The sequence below is a fragment of the Siphateles boraxobius genome, unplaced genomic scaffold (genome assembly GCF_051911475.1).
Source record: "Siphateles boraxobius isolate OS27281-9 unplaced genomic scaffold, OSU_SipBor_1 130, whole genome shotgun sequence".
In the NCBI taxonomy this organism is placed as follows: domain Eukaryota; kingdom Metazoa; phylum Chordata; class Actinopteri; order Cypriniformes; family Leuciscidae; genus Siphateles; species Siphateles boraxobius.
Window position 1 is genome coordinate 14,370,707 of NW_027508734.1, and position 16,780 is coordinate 14,387,486.

A 16,780-nucleotide genomic window follows, 5' to 3' on the forward strand; every position below is an offset into this window, starting at 1 on the left:
CGTCCTCCCTGACCTTGCGCAAGGTCTGCGCAAGAAGGCTCACTGGGGGAAACGCATACTTGCGGCCCTGCGGCCAACTGTGCGCCAGAGCATCCGTGCCGAGCGTGCCCTCGGTCAGGGAATAAAACTGGGCGCAATGGGTCGAGTTGTGGGAGGCAAACAGATCTATCTGTGCGTCCCCGAACTGGTCCCAAATCAGCTGAACCGACTGGGGATGGAGTCGCCAATCTCCCGGGAGGGGCTGAAGCCGTGAGAGCTCGTCGGCTGCACAGTTCAGGGCTCCGGGGATATAAATGGCATGAAGCGACCTCAGATGCTTCTGACTCCATATGAGGAGGTGGCGGGCGAGTTGCGACATGAGGCGGGAGCGTAGACCACCTTGATGGTTGATGTACGCTACAGAGGCAGTATAGTCTGAACGGACTAGTACGTGTTGGTTCTTGAGCACGGCCCGGAAGCGGCGCAAAGCAAGACGTACGGCCAGCAACTCGAGACAATTGACGTGCCAGAGGCGTCGGGGTCCTGTCCAGGAGCCCGCGGCAGCACGTCCATTGCACATGGCACCCCAGCCCGTGGAGGAGGCATCTGTCGTTACAACAACATGCCGCGAAGCTTGTTCCAGGGGTACTCGCCCGTAGAAAACTGAGGTTCGACCACGGGGTGAAGGTCTGACGGCAGGTCGGAGTAACTGGTACTCGGAGGGTGCCGTGTTGCCATGCCCACCTCGGGACTCGGTCGCGGAGCCAAAGCTGAAGCGGTCTCATATGAAGCAATCTGAGCGGCGAACCACGGCTGCAGATGCCATATGCCCCAGGAGCCTCTGAAGAATTGGAGCCTTCCTCGGTTGACCCGAAGGCCCAGACGAGCTAGGTGCCGAAGCACTGGGTCCCTGTATTCGCAAACCTGGTCTCAGGAGTGAGCTTAAGACAGCCAGTCACCGAGATAGTTCAGGATGCGAACCCCGTGTTCCCATGGAGGAACAAAGGCAGCCTCAACAACCTTGTGAAGGCGCGAAGAGACAGGGCTAGCCCGAATGGGAAAACAGCGTACTGATATGCGCGCGCCCTGACAGCAAACTGTAGGTATGGTCTGAGTCGAGGGAGAACGGAGACATAAAAGTAGGCGTCCTTCAGGTCGATCGCTGCAAACCAATCCTGTGGCCGCACACATCCAGAAATGCGTTTGGCCAGGAGCATCTTGAACGGCAGCCTGTGAAGGGAGCGGTTCGGACCAGGATTGGCCGTAACCCACCAGACTTCTCCGGGACAAGGAGGTAGGGGCTGTACCCCTGGACCTCCTTTCGGCTGGACGGACAGTCTCAATCGCACCCTTCGCCAGAAGGGTAGCAACCTCCGCTCTCATGATAGGGCATAGCCATCGACCAAAGTGGAGCGGACTCCCCTGAAGTGGGGAGGAGACCGTGCGAACTGAATCGCATAGCCGAGCCGATGGTTCGCGCGGAACAGAAGGGAAGCTCTAGGCAGGCTCCCAACTGTGCCAGCGGCGTCGAGAACCACAGACGTCCCTCCGGTGGTGCAGCGAAGCGGAATGACCGGCCCAGACGTGGACGGCATAGCGGCCCGGTGTGGGGGCAAGGTCAAAACCGCACCCTGACAGAGGAGGCCAGGGAAGGACCAGCGTTCCACAGGGGCCTGCTCTGTCAAGGGTCTGGCGACAGAGGGGGACAGGGGCGAAGCGGTCGTGGACGGCACGCCGTGTCAACCACCTCCGGGACAGAGGGGGACGAGGAGAGCACGGCATGTGGGCGGCGCTCTGTGTCGTCCGAACTCTCTGTGCTCAGAGACGGGAGAGTCAGTTCTTTGGAGAATAAGGATTCTTCCCCGGCCCTCACCCGGGGAAAGGAGTGGTCCTGCTACCAGCTCCTGGAAAGAACTGAGTCCCATCTCTGAGGAGCCCATCCCAAGAGCGCCGCTTAACCCGGCGTGTAGCGGGGGGCGGGGCTGGAGAGGACTGTTTTGGCGTCCGACCGCGGCCTCCAGAGCCGGCCCGGCTGAGCGGGCGGGGTGGGAGCCGCGGGGGAGCGCCCACGGCGGTGGGCAGACCGAGGGACCTGAGCGGACGGCGGGGACGTCGGGACAGAGTCAACCTCAGTCTGCTCCATCCCCGAGGAGCCCGTCTCAGGAGCGCCGCTTAACCCGGCGTGTAGCGGGGGGCGGGGCTGGAGAGGGGCTGTGGCGTCCGCCCGCGGCCCCCAGAGCCGGCCCGGGTGAACGGGCGGGGTGGGAGCCGCGGGGGGGCGCCTTCGGCGGTGGGCAGACCGAGGGACCTGGGCGGACGGCGGGGCCGTCGGGACAGAATCAACGTCAGTCTGCTCATGAGCGGGTGAGAGCTGTTGGTCAAGCCCTCAACCGCACCGCCGGAGAGGCCGACCTGGGATATGGGAATGTCGGACAGACGGGTCCGTGCGACATCCAGCACATCAGACAGGTTCAGCCACAGGGAGCGTACGGCCACTTTCGTCGCTCGGAGAGCAAGGTCAGTGACGGCGCGCAGCTCAGTGAAGAGCCCTGGGTCAGTCCCGCCCTCGTGCAGGTCCATGAGCATCTGGGTCAGCCATGGCATGCAGAGAGGCGGCTGCCAGTCCCGTGGCACTACAGGATCTCGCCACAAGCGTAGACGAAAAACTACAGGCCACGGGCGGGTGCTTAGGATTGCGCCGAGAAGATGCACTCTGAGGACACATAGCATCGCAACAGAGCGTTCAGCCGGGGGAACCCCAGTGTACCCAAGGGCAGCGGCCCCATCGAGGGGAGGAAAGGCGGATGAGATCAGCGAGCGGTCCTGAGAAGACAAGGGGGTCTTCTAGGACTTCGAGATCTCATCATGCACGTCCGGGAAGAGAGGTATTGGGGTTTGCCACGGACGAGGGTCGGCGGCCTTACCCAAAACCAATCGTCCCAGGAAAGCATGGCCGTCATCTCCGGATCAGACTCAGGCACAGCCGTATGCACACCGGAAGTTGGCAGCTGTGACGAGCCCTCACTTCCAGAAGACTCAAGCCCACCTAGTGATGCTGCAACAGACATGGCATCTTCCTCTGTAGCTTCAACTGAAACACGCGGGCCACCAGAGGGTAGACTCGCGGAAATCAGCAGTTCACTAGCGGGCACCGTCATTGAAGAGGGGGGCTGGGGTCACGGACACGTAGTCGGCGCCTTGTTCCAGACCGTAACCCTCAGGTCACCCTGGCCACCAGCCGAAGATCGGGGGGTGGATGAGGGGACTCTCACTCTTGCGAGTTCACCGAGTCTCGACCTATATATGACGCGATGATCACGTTCCCTTGCGAGAACATGAGTCACCCACGAGCGCTGTTCAAGCATGATCAAACACACTAGACAGCGCTCGTGCCCATCAGAGTCCGATACCAGTCCGCTGCAACCAGAAATGCACGGGCGAGCCGTCTTTAAAAAGACGTGCCGCGTGCGAGCTCTTTTATGAGAGGAGAGAAAAAAACTCCGCGATGTTGAAGCGCACAGGGAGACACACACACACTGGCAGATTACTGCACAGATCAGCAGGCACTGTGAGCTCGCTGCAGATCGCAGTCACACCAACACCGGAGAGAGAAGCTCGTCTCGTAGAGCGAAGTCAGAGATGACTGTGGAGTGAAGAAATACTCTTGGCTCCGAAGCGAAAACATATCTGCCTGTTGCCGGCGTCCTCCTTTTATACCCACGAGGTAAGGCGGAGATACGCTTTGCAAATTCCGCAGACCCATGGCATTTCTTTGCCATTGGCTCGTTTTGTAATACTCGAAGTCGATAGGTGTTCTAAGCGAAACCCCATTCGTCGTCATCCGACGTAACTCGGAGTGACAACGAAAGGGAACTGGATTCTCCTAAGTTTTCAATCTTTCTCATAATAATAAATTAAGACCATTTTACCAATCACACTGAGACATTTAAAATGATATCAAACATGAAAAGGAAAAACAATAGATTCACAAGATACATCTAAGTGAAATATAGACATTCTCAGTGAACTTTTAGTGATTTGAATCAGGGGGAAAGGCAGAGAGTAGGGAGAGGGGGATGCAGATATAAGGAAGGATAAAAGTTTGGACTAGACAATGTCCTGTGCTCTTTCTTTGCGATCTTCTGTCCAGGGTACAATTTATTGCTTTATTGCAGGATGAGTTTTTTTTTTATTGCTCAGATTGTGTCTTAGCAGGAAAATCAAGTCTTACATAAATATCACTTTTTATCAGTTTAATCAGTTTTATCTTGCTGTTTAAAAGTAAAAAAAAAAAAATATCCAGCTGCCCCAAACTGTTGCATTAATAGCTGCGTTTTATGCTTCAGATGCCAATGGCATAGTTTACTACTTATTGTACATCTCATCATCACCCTTCTATACCCTTCTTCATGACAGCATACAGACACACTCAAACAGGGTGTAAATAAGGGATGGCAGGCACAGCAGAGAGAGAAGAGAAAGTGTGCTGTGCCATGTGGGCAGGAGGAAAGAAGCTTTACCAAACACTTTGTGAGTGTGTGTGTGTGTGTGTGTGTGTGTGTGTGTGTGTGTGTGTGTGTGTGTGTGTGTGTGTGTGTGTGTGTGTGTGTGTGTGTGTGTGTGTGTGTGTGTGTGTGTCTAAGGCTAAGCACCATGAATAACTGTCTGGGGCCGAATGTGTCTAGACACCATGTCATCTCAAGTGGGCGTTCCTGCATGTGAAGGCGGAGTGTCTTCTGTTGGTCTGAAGATCACCTTCACAATCAGTTTAATTTGTTCGAATAATGGCAGTTAAATATAAAATTGCTTTGTTGTAAATAACTTTGAGGTGACATTTCTACATTACGCTTTTAGGGCTAAAATATCATGTACATTTTAATAACTATCGAACCGATTGCCGTGGTAAATTGTTTTCATTTTGCCTGGTTCCTTGGTTTCTGCCTATTGTCTATTAATTTTCAACATATTGCCCTCAGATTTGGATCAAATTATCTTGAGACCATTTGAAGTCAAACTAGTTGCATTGATGAATTTGATGCAACGACACCATTCAGAAATGATTTCATGTGTTGACATTGAACTTAATTTGTATTTTTGTTGCAATACCCTGAGCGATCTTGCTATCTTTAGCATTTGATAGGACGCCAATTAAATTAGGCTGTAACTTTGCAACACATTGGCTTACTGAAATGAACCCTAATAAATTATCATTGCCACTATTTCTTAGTCATGACCAAAAGTTTTGGCAGTGACAATTTTTTTGTTTCGCATAGTTTGCTGCATCATTTGTGGCGTTGACTCACATTGTTTCTAGATTATTGTGCAGAGTGATCAGGTTCATTTTAATAGAAAAAAACGTAATTGTCCAAAAAAATTAACTTCATCACAAAAAAACAAATTTCCCTGCTTTTTGGCCCTGGCACAAAAGGACCAGCTCATCATTTCACCAATCATATCATCAGCAGATGGGAAAGTGTGAACGAGTTCAAGTCACAATCATTCTGATTGGATTAAAGGAGCAGACTAATTGATATAAAAGGAAGACAGATGTGCGCCCAATCATTAGCCATGTTTCCATCAAAGTTAAACATTTAACTTTTGAGCAAAATTGGAATATCGCAAACAACATTTGTGAATAAAGCAGCATTTCCATATTTTTCTGGTTAATTGGCACAAAATATCTGAATTTAAAAAAGTTGCAGCAATCGAGGAAGCACTCACTGTGGCTGTTTTTTCCAACGCCATAAATGACTTGCGTCTCAGAGTGCGCAGGCGAAATGCAATAAACGCTGTCATGTTATCTTCCGTTCCGTTGCCTGGTGTTTGGGAATAAAATCATGTGAGATGCTTAATTGTATAACAAATAATTTCAAAGTGTTGACCAAACCAACATTGAGATACTGTCCAATGAAATTGGTCTGCAAGTTATTTCAGTTATGCAATGACATCCTCTGTTGAGGCAAAGTCCAATGAGTCTTTTGATGCGCTTTGAGGGATTTATTCGGTAAATGTGTTTCCATTGTAGTTTATGTGCATGTCTTCTTATCAGATAAAAATGTATCCGCCTCAATTGAGTGCCCAAGTATTTAATGTACATTTTTAGAATTCATGTGCATCTTGGTGTTTAAAAAATGGCACAAAAATAGTTGGATGAAAAGCTAGTGTGTTTTTGATTGATGGTTACCTCCAAAGAAAGGAAATTGCTGCAAAGAGTATTGCACCTGAAAGAACACCAGAGTGTCCAGCGCCAGGACTCATGAGGAGTATTTTCATTAGAGAACACATGTCGCACATATATGTTCAGTGTAGATTACATTTTTAAGCTTAATTTTTCTGCCTTGAGAACGTTCAGGCAAAGTAATCTTGAAGCAGCACTAACAGCCCAGACATTAAGCATCAGTCACAATCAACAGATGCCACATTTGATCAGGCAGAAGTGAGCAGTTTGAGTGACAGGCTGGCAAATGAAGCGAATCTGGACTAATTTTCCCAGCTTCCCTCCCAACCATGAGCACAAACACACATCGTCATATCAAAATATCTCCTGCATCGTTATCGTTCTATAAATGGAGATTCTGTATTTTACCAGGCCTAATTCTGAGGGTCACATATGGAAAGTATAATAAAATGTTATATAATTGGATAACAAAAAGACAGCACTGTATGTGTAATTAAATGGATCTCAAGTCACTTTCCAGTGTGCAGTTAACACCTCCAAAAGTGTCCAAATACTCTTTGGGTTCATTGCACATCTGCATAAATTACAAATCCTGAAAGGAAAACCATTTTATTTTTTTAATATAATTACTTCAGATTCTTGTTATTGTTAATTTTTATTAAGTTAATCTACTCCTTAACTTAACAATAACAAGTATTTGGGCACATTTGGGGGGTGTTAACTTCACACTGGAAAGTGACTTGAGATGCATTTAATTACACATACAAATTCATTTGACCTCTGTCTGCGTAGATAAATGAGCCGTCCAGTCTGACGTTTGTCCTCCCAGCTTCTTCTTTTTCTGTCATTTGATTTTTCCATTTTGTTGAACTTAGAGACCTACTGATATCTTCAACTAAAAATATACACCACTGTGTTTTGTGTTGTCACACACAGCAGGTGTCATCTCACTTCCTAATTGCATCCTCCAGATCATACAAGTTTCTCATTTTTCCTTTCCTTGTCTGTCTGCTTTTCTCCTTTTCTTTGATTTTATGTTGCCTTTAGCCAAAGTTCTGAGAACGTTTCCTGTTATCTGGGACTTTGGTTGATGTTCTGGCAAGGTTCTCTCAAAGTTATGAACAAACATTATTCCGGTAATGTTAATAGAATGTTAGCTCAATGTTATCAGGTCTTTATTAATATTCTTAAACGTTAACACACATAGATTACTACTTGTCTAAGAGTTCAAAAGTAACATTATGTTTGCAAATAATGTTTGCAAAATTATAAAATATAAATGATAGTATAATGATAGGTTGAAAGAAAGGCTTCTGGCTTCTGTCCCACACCTGATGTGACTGATTGACTGAAGTGTTTGTTTTAAATGAATAGTCAAAAATAACAATGTAAAATATAGTAAACATGCACACACATGAAACCTTCTGTTCAAGTGAAACATGAGCTTTATGAAATGTCACCAAGGACTGTTGAGTATGCAAATTTATCTTCCTTGCATTGTCACAATTATCTAATCAAATTTTTTTTTTGCATTGGTTTAATTACTTATTCTCTACTTTAGGGAACTGCAGAAAGTTTGTGAGTTAATGAAAAGCTAACAACAAATTTTAAAATCATAATTTAAAATACAAACAATAAAAACATTTTAAAGACTTTTTTTTAAATTACACGCATGTCACGTGACTATTAACTAACATCAGAGAACTGTGAACATGCAAATGTTTTGTTGAATTATTGAAATATTAACTTAAAATGTCAGTGGGAGGGGACTTCAAGTAAATATTTTAGTTCAAAGGGGTTCAGCTGACAAAAAGGTTTGGGAATTCACGATCACTATCAAAGTCTTACAATTATTTATAATAGTAATAAATAATAATCAAAACAAACAAATAATATGAACACAGTTTTAGTTTTGCACCAGTCAGTTTTTGTATTTCATAAGCAATTTGACTAACAAAAATGTGAGAAATAAGTGCAGGAATTAATCTAATTTCTTAAGCAATTATTATTATTCTTTGGGCTATATATATATGGTTAACCTCAGAATATTTATGCTGGTTCTCCCGGCAGCATGTAACAGATTTAACTGTGTTTACCAGCTGGATGGATTTCCCTGTGTATCTGCTCATGAATAGTGCTGCAGATTGGAGGACCATCAGTGTCTGGATGCTTCCCACATTCCTGCCTGAAGACTATGAGTGAATGATAGCAGCACAAAACCACAGGAAGTCTTGGCTGCTGTTTCCTCTGTGCTTCCTGTAAGTCAGCCTCAGAAGTGTGGGGGGGGGGAAGTGTATGCGTTAATTATGGTTTGTTGGAGATAGATGTTTGAAATTATAAGTGATGGACAGCAAGAAAGAGAAACCTAATATGAAAACATCAAATATTAATAGGCTGGAAAAGATAAGTTAAAGGAATAATACAGAAAAATGTAAATTCTCCCATGTCATTCCGAACCTTTTATGATTTTCTTTCTTCCATGAAACACAAAATAAGATGTTAAGCAGAATGTATGAGATTTTGTTTGTCCATAGAACAAAGGTGAATTGAGATTTATACATTATATTTGTGTATATTTAAAAAAGGTAAAGATTTTCGGACTGTATGGATTCAGAAGTCTTAAAGGGTCACTCCACCCTTTTGCATTAAGATTTCCATTGTTAGAAATCCAGTCATACTATTGAATGGTCGTGCAACACTCTTTCATTTTCCCCTGAGACAAGAGAAATCCTCTATTTACCTTTTTTTTTTACTTCCTCCTCCAATGACGCAAAAATCGTCATTTTACGTCATTGTAGGAGGAAGTGTAAAAGGGGGGGGGGATTTCTGTGAGGACTACAAGCACTAGTTCCCACCCTTTCAAACCCGCCCATAGGGGGTTGGACCTAATGCGCTAACAGACCTATCAGATCAGTGCCAGTGCGTTTGATTTCACCGGGAGAAACTTTTTGAAAATATGGACGAAGGTACTGAATACACAGGCGGATGCATTATGGAGGATCTGGATTTTGACGAAGTTATGGTAGAAACGGATGTTCGTGGCTAACTTTATGAGCCACAGTATAGCGACGAGCAGCTGAGGGCTATGGAGGAACCGGAGGCGGCTGAAACTGCTGCCACCACAGCCGATGCAGACGATCTGCCTGCCGCGGAGTAGGATGGCTCGAGCTGGGGCAGATTGGTGGTGCCTGTGCTCTGACTGTGCGCCAATGGACACAGAACAAGAGTCTGTCTGCTGCCGAGAATTCCAGCGGTGCTACGGAATCGGAGGATGACACGGACGTGTGTGTCGTTGCTCACCCGAGTTTCGCACCCCATATGGATAGCGGCGTCCTGGAGACCTACCTTAGAATACCTAAGTTCAACTGGCAACGTCAGCCAAAGCCTACAGGGTCAAATGGTCGTCTTTCTGTAGAGTACGTTTATTTTCATTTTGTTAACACGCTAACGAGGCAGGTTCATTGCACAAATATCTTGCAGTTAAACTAGCTACTGTAGTGGGATTGGTCTGCGGAGCTGAGCACTATGGGGATTGTTGTCTACAATCCACAAGCACTAAAAAGTCATCTTCTGCCTTTTATCGGCCAAGAAGGTCCCAAATTAGAAATTTATGATACTATTCTACTACATATATGACCCACTTTCAATAAATATTCATGTCTCCACCGGTGGAATGACCCTTTAAAACATAGTGCAAATGTCATATAGACTACTTTTATGGTATTTTTAAAATCTTTTTTAAAGCTTGACAGCTGCTAAAACTGTCATTATATATTATATGTTTAGTGCTATGTATTACAGTGTTGTTTAGCACATATATCAGTGCAGTAGTGACTCAGGCACATGTCTGAGTGTTCAAGGCAATTAAGAAACATATATTGGTCGGTTTTATTCTATTAAGAAATTGAAATAGTTGGTTTTGTTCTAAGGAAGAGTAAACAATTCTCAAAGAGTATCAATGAAAATATGATCAGTTGTCACAGCTGACAATTCTAAAAAAAAGTTGGAAAATTATGATGCACAGGCCTGAGCATTCAAAGTATTAAATCCAAGAATATGGGTAAGCAAATGACCAATGGCAAAACATGAACTGCTAAACAAGATAGCAAGACAATGAACATCAACCAATGAGAGAACAGAACTGAAATAAGACAATGAACCAATGAAAACATGACAAGTGAAAAAAACATTACATGACATGAAACTATGAACAAGACTGTGGGCCTGTCCAAATACCCATACTTGCAGTCTTGGCCGCTTGAGAGCAAGTGAACACAACAGGAAGTAAGTGCGCAAGAATGTCCCAGCTCTAAAAAATGGCAAAGCTCAGTGCCCATAACGCACACTAAACCCACACTATCTTGTTTACCCTTTCGGAGCGGTAAGCGTATCCCATCATGCATCATGTTCAGGAACTTCAGGAAAACATTCCACTGTACATTAAATTAATTAGATATTGTATATGATTTGGTAGTAAAACAAAGTGTTGCACATTTTATTGGTACAAAGATGAGTGTATAGTACAACATTTACAACAGATTTTTATCACTTAATTAGAATTACCATAATTACTAAATTGTTTCGTCTGTTACATAAGGACTACTGAATAGACATTTAGTTTATTTTAAAATGCCAAGTATTTAAAATCAAAATAAAGCTCTGTTTTTACAAAACTATAAGTGTGTCCCATCAAGTAATCTAAAGGTCTACACACACTTGCGGAATTTCCGAATAAAAGACAAGACTTTACAACTGAAAACATGAAACACAAACAAAAATCTAGACAGACGTGACAGTCAAAGAGTCAAGTGAGTTTAACATTAATTTCAATTACTATAACGTCTCGAATTTCAAGCAGAATTACTAAACAGTGATGTTCCTTGTGGTTGAAAATTACGTATATCATGTTACACAATTCAATACAGCTTTACCTAAGATAATGTTTTCCTTTCTTGCTTATTGTATTGCTAAATAAATCCCTGCAAATAAGCTTGAATCTGAGTCCGGTTCCAAGAATCTACGGGTGCTCCTCAAAAGCACTTTAAGAATTCCTGCATTCAATCTCAGAAAACATCAGCCCGGCATTTTCAGGCAATCAAGCAGAAGGGCTTGCTTTTTCATTTTTCCAGTATTGCAGAGGTAGAGAGAGAGAGAGAGAGAGAGAGAGAGAGAGAGAGAGAGGAGAGAGAGAGAGAGAGAGAGAGAGAGAGAAATACCCATTCCTGACCTCTGCTAGTAGACCTCTGCCACCTCCAACATATTTCCCACCTGAGAGAGAGAAGAGGACAGCAGCAGAGAGAGATGGAGAAAGCAAAGCAGTAAATGTCAAAAACAAGATGAGAGGGTAAGACATTAAAGCGTCAGGTAAATAAGAAAGAAAGACATACAGCAATAGACGAGGAACACAGTGTGTGTGTGTGTGTGTGTGTGTGTGTGTGTGTGTGTGTGTGTGTGTGTGTGTGTGTGTGTGTGTGTGTGTGTGTGTGTGTGTGTGTGTGTGTGTGTGTGTGTGTGTGTGTGTGTGTGTGAAAGAGAGAGAGAGAGAGAGAGAGAGAAAGAGAGAGAGAGAGAGAGAAATGATAAAAAAAACCCAGATTGGATTGGCGTCCATTTAGTCTGCCTTCTCTCAGAATGAAACTTTTCCACATACAGTACTTCCCTCATTTTAATTCTCCTGAAGAATTTAGTCTAAGTGCAAAGTAAAGATCGTTAGATGATTATTTGAATATTGTATGATAATCGTTCTCATGCAAGTGTGATATTACTTGTATAAAAAATTTACTTTTATAAAAATGTACTGGTATAAAACATCAGACAAGTATTCAAGTAGCCTAACACTAAATTGCCCCAGAACTTCTTTGTGTACTTTCTTACACCGTGGAAAATAAACAAAGCTAATGCAGAACCATTGCAGCACCAAGCAACATACAGTACATCAGTTGTGTTTTGTTTCTCAGTGTTTCAGTGTTTTTTGAATTAACCTTTTGAATTAATGATTCACTTACTGATTCTTGAGGGATTCTTGTTGCGTTAATGAATAAATCAGCAATGTAGAACGAATCATTGGAATGAATGATTTGAATGATTCACTGACTCATTAATAGCGACAATACTTAAAGGGATAGTTCACCCAAAAATGAAAATTCTGTCAGTAATTACTCACCCTCATGTTGTTCCAACCCCGTAAGACCGTCGTTAATTTTCGGAACACAAATTAAGATATTTTTGATTAAATCTGAGAGCTGGATCACTCCTCCATACTCCTCCATAGGCTTCTAAGGGATTGAAACTTGCCAGCCCTAAACTTATCATGCAGTCAAAGTTATTAAAGACATTGTTAAAATAGTCCAAGTGACTACAGTGTAGGCTTGGGTACAGACCCGTCGCCAGACCTCAGTCTTAAGGGGGGCATATGAAATGCATGGGGGGGCACAATTATTATTAGCCTACAGTACGTATATTTATAATAATCAGCTCTAGTCGCGCAGCACGTAATCATCACGTTAAACATGTAACCAACAGCAATAGAGATTGCTAATGTGACGTCATCGTGACGTATTACCAGTGGTGAACGCAAAGCATTTTGGGAATCCGCGGCACAAACAGAAGGCGTTTGATTGCATGGAGGGAAGAACGCAGTGTTCAAGATGCCGTCTACCTGCTGTGTTATAAACTGCAATAGTCCTTCTTGCACAGTTTTGAAAACGAACATTACGGGTTGTTTTAAGGACATGTTTGTGTATGCTCGTAGACACTCACTCTGAGGCGGTCAGAGGCGATTCTAAAAGATTCAAAAAGTCGAGACAGGACCCATCGTCAAAATTCTACCCACTACTTTAACTTAGTTCATCCAAAACAAACTAGAAAATAGACTCAAAGTGCTAAATACCTGAATTATCCTTTAAGAACGGATCGATATATTTGTTTTCCTTAATTTTAATGAACCCTAACTTTATTCTCATCTGAATGGTAAATAATTGATTTTCGTATAAAATTATACTACCATTAAAAACACATCTGATATTTTTTAATCAATGTAGAATATGTAACTGCTCTGAAGAAAAGAAATGAAAACCAATGCGATATGATCAATGTCCAAAAGATGTAACCCACAGACTGTTTTGAAATGGGGTTGGATGTTGCTTTTAAAACTGTGTTTGGTTGGGTGACAGTTGTATGTTACAGCTTGACAAGAGTTTAGAGTGTGACAAAAGCACAATGTTGTGTTTTATTGCGAGTGTAAGTTACACAAATATAAGTAAACACTTTGCAGTTGAATGATAACCTCTATGAACAAAATGAGGGAGTATGTTTTATGTTTCCACTGTTCGATCGCGTCTCTCTCTCTCTCTCTCTCACACACACACACACACACACACACAGTTCGATCGCGCCCGCGCCTCTCTCTCTCGCGGGCGCACAAACACACACGCACACACTCCAGCATTGCAATCTTGACATGAATTGCGATTGCATGCAGATAGATGAGAGAGAGCGAGGAGTGTGGTGCTTAAAACTTTAGCATACTTTTGAACGGACGACAGTTTTCTGGTATGGTCCGACAATGTTTTCTTAAGCCCTCTGCATTTTGTAGGATTATATTCTGTTTTTCACGCTATTTTTATTTATTTTTTCATGCCAGAACACTAGCCTGCTATGCCAGCCCATGTAAACCGATGTAAACGGGCCAAACATACCCATAATTCTTTGCGTTCTGATGACGTTGCCGCCCAGTTGGTCACATGTCTTAGCGATCTCTATATGACCAGGTAGCCTCTAGCCTACACCACATTACACATAAGCAATGTAATGAATATCCATATAACACTTGACTATACAACATATTAGATGTAACACCAGAAGCATCTCTCAAACATTGCATTTTAAAGCAGTGAACAGAGGGATATGCATTATGAGACACAAACACATACACACACACGCACATACACTCGCACAGAGACTTTGAACCTACCGGTACTTTGAGTGGAGGCAGCGCTGTCCTCTCTCCAGTCCCTCCTGTCAGTACACCGGGAGGCGGCGATTCTCCGAGCAGAACCTCCACATCAAAGTATCCTTCCACTCGGAAGGAACTGAAGCGAGTAAGCCGGCGAAAACTCGCTTTGAAACAGCTTTCAAAAATGCGCGGTAACTGTTGAGCGGCTTCATTGTACGTCACGTACGTAGCCTAACGTTCTTTTTAGTAAGGCCGTGATAGGCTGTTGCAGTCTAGATTCCCATCAATCAAACAAAATCACACCATTGTTTCTTTATATTTTTAACGTTTTAATCATAAAGAATGCAACATTAATGCAACACAAAATTAGCAACTGATACTATTAAAATTAAATAAAAATTAAATTATCTGTGCCTCAAGTGGGGGGGCACAAGCATTTTTTGGGGCGGGCCCGGCCCCCTATGGCCCGCCCATAGCGACGGGTCTGCTTGGGTATCGAGTATCGATTGGAACCGGGACTAGCTTTGCGATTTTCCTGGTATCATTCAAAAGTTTAAATTTCGATTCCTAGTTTCGATTCACAGTCCGCCGACCGGAAGTTGAAACCTCTGAACACCAACAAAGAAGCGTCCACTGGAAGTGTTGGCATAACCGAGCGAAGCAACTCGAGAGTCGTCCTAACGCTACTAATAGCGCGTCAAATTCGCGCCTACCGTGCGCCTACCGCGTCTAGTTATACGCTTGAACACTTTGAATCCATTTGCGCGTCAAGAGCGAAATTGACGCACGTAAAAAAGGAGTATTCTCGTCTATATAAACATAGACATTATAAACTGCAAAGCGTGCCTGTCCCCATTCGCGCCGCAGGAATTTTGCGTTTTTGCATTGAAATCACTCGCGCCAGACGCTCTATTCGGGTCTGGTGTGAACGCAGCATCAAACCAAGGCATGGATATGTTCCAAAAGTGCTTTCGACGCCATTCGGAGCACAGGTTATTTCGCTGGTTGCTCTCCCCTCGCCAGATGACGAAGCTTTTACAAGTTGTTTCTTATTGTTTATTTGCTATTCTGCACTAGGTTAGCCCATCAGTGGGAGCACGGCAACATGTTTAAGTACCTGCAGCATCATACACTCATGTGTAAATGTGTTTTCATGAGGTTTTCAAAAATAAAGCTCTCTTGAGGAAAGTGTACCGATGTGAAAATATATTCATAATTTATAATATTTATATTCAAGTTCATAGATTTGATATTTATATTGTAGTTGAAAACAACCCTGTGAGAAATTCATTGTAAAGTTCATAAAAAGTAAAAAGTTCATAGAATTAAAATTGATGGAGAAGGTTAGACTATTTCCTTCATAAAGATTGTTGGTTAGCTAGGTCATTTAAAATATCCTAAACTTTTTTGACCCTGCCTCTTAAAAGAATCGGAATCGAGAATCGTTAGGAAGCGGAACCGAAACAAGGAATCGAAATCAGAATCGTTCAAATTCAAACGATACCCAACCCTACTACAGTGGCTCAATCTTAAGTTTATCAAGGCTCACTATTGGCTGATGCTGGTCGTGTGTGAAGCGTATGATGTACAACACGGAAGCATTACGCTATTACACTTTGTGAACTGACTCGAGATTATTGATATTAGCCCGGTTCTGTCAACACTGCATTGGCTCCCTATTAAACATCGTATACATTTTTAAATATTGCTGATTACTTACAAAGCACTAAATGGTTTAGCTCCCCAGTACTTGAGCGAGCTCTTAAAGCATTATAGTCCTTCACGTCTATTGCGATCTCAAAATTCTGGCAAGTTGATCATAGCTAGAATATCAAAATCGACTGCTGGCGGTAGATCCTTTTCCTATTTAGCACCAAAACTTTGGAACAATCTCCCTAACATTGTCCGGGAAGCAGACACAGTCTGTCAGTTCAAATCTAGACTAAAAACACATCTCTTTGGCTTAGCATACACATAACACATTATAGACTTCTATAATTCAATGTTAGGCTGCATAGTTCCAGCCAGCCTCATCAGCCCTGTGAAGGCTTCATGGACACCTCAACAAACTCGTCTCCATACCGGCGTGATGACTCTGACCCCCAACCAGATGGAACTGGAAAAATATTGTGAAAGTTCTGATCCAATCTGACTTCTGACCTTTATGCTGCCTGATTCATAATTATACCACTTCGTTGGCCAGAAGAGAACTGGCCCTGTGACTGAGCCTGTGTTCTCCCAAGTTTTTTTTTCTCCATTCTATCACATGATGGAGTTTTGGTTCCTTGCCACTGTCGGCTTTTTTAGCCTTTCTTCGCCTTTGTCGCCATTGGCTTTTGGCTTGCTTAGTTGGGGTCATTTAATTTTATATTTATATATTAATATTATTACAACATTATTTTCCTGTTATCTCTGTAAAACTGCTTTGAAACAATCTGTATTGTAAAAAGCGCTATATAAATAAAGGTGACTTGACTTGACTATGACTTTAAAGTACCACAGGAGTGATTAGAGAGCAGATGGCTCTGTATGCTATTGAATTGTTCTCACAGTACTTTGAATTCATACACCGATAGGTCTCAGAGTTTGAACTACTGATATACAGTAGCGCTCTGTCTTTCTTTTCAAGAATATATCAGGACATCATCAAATTTGCATATACTTTACTC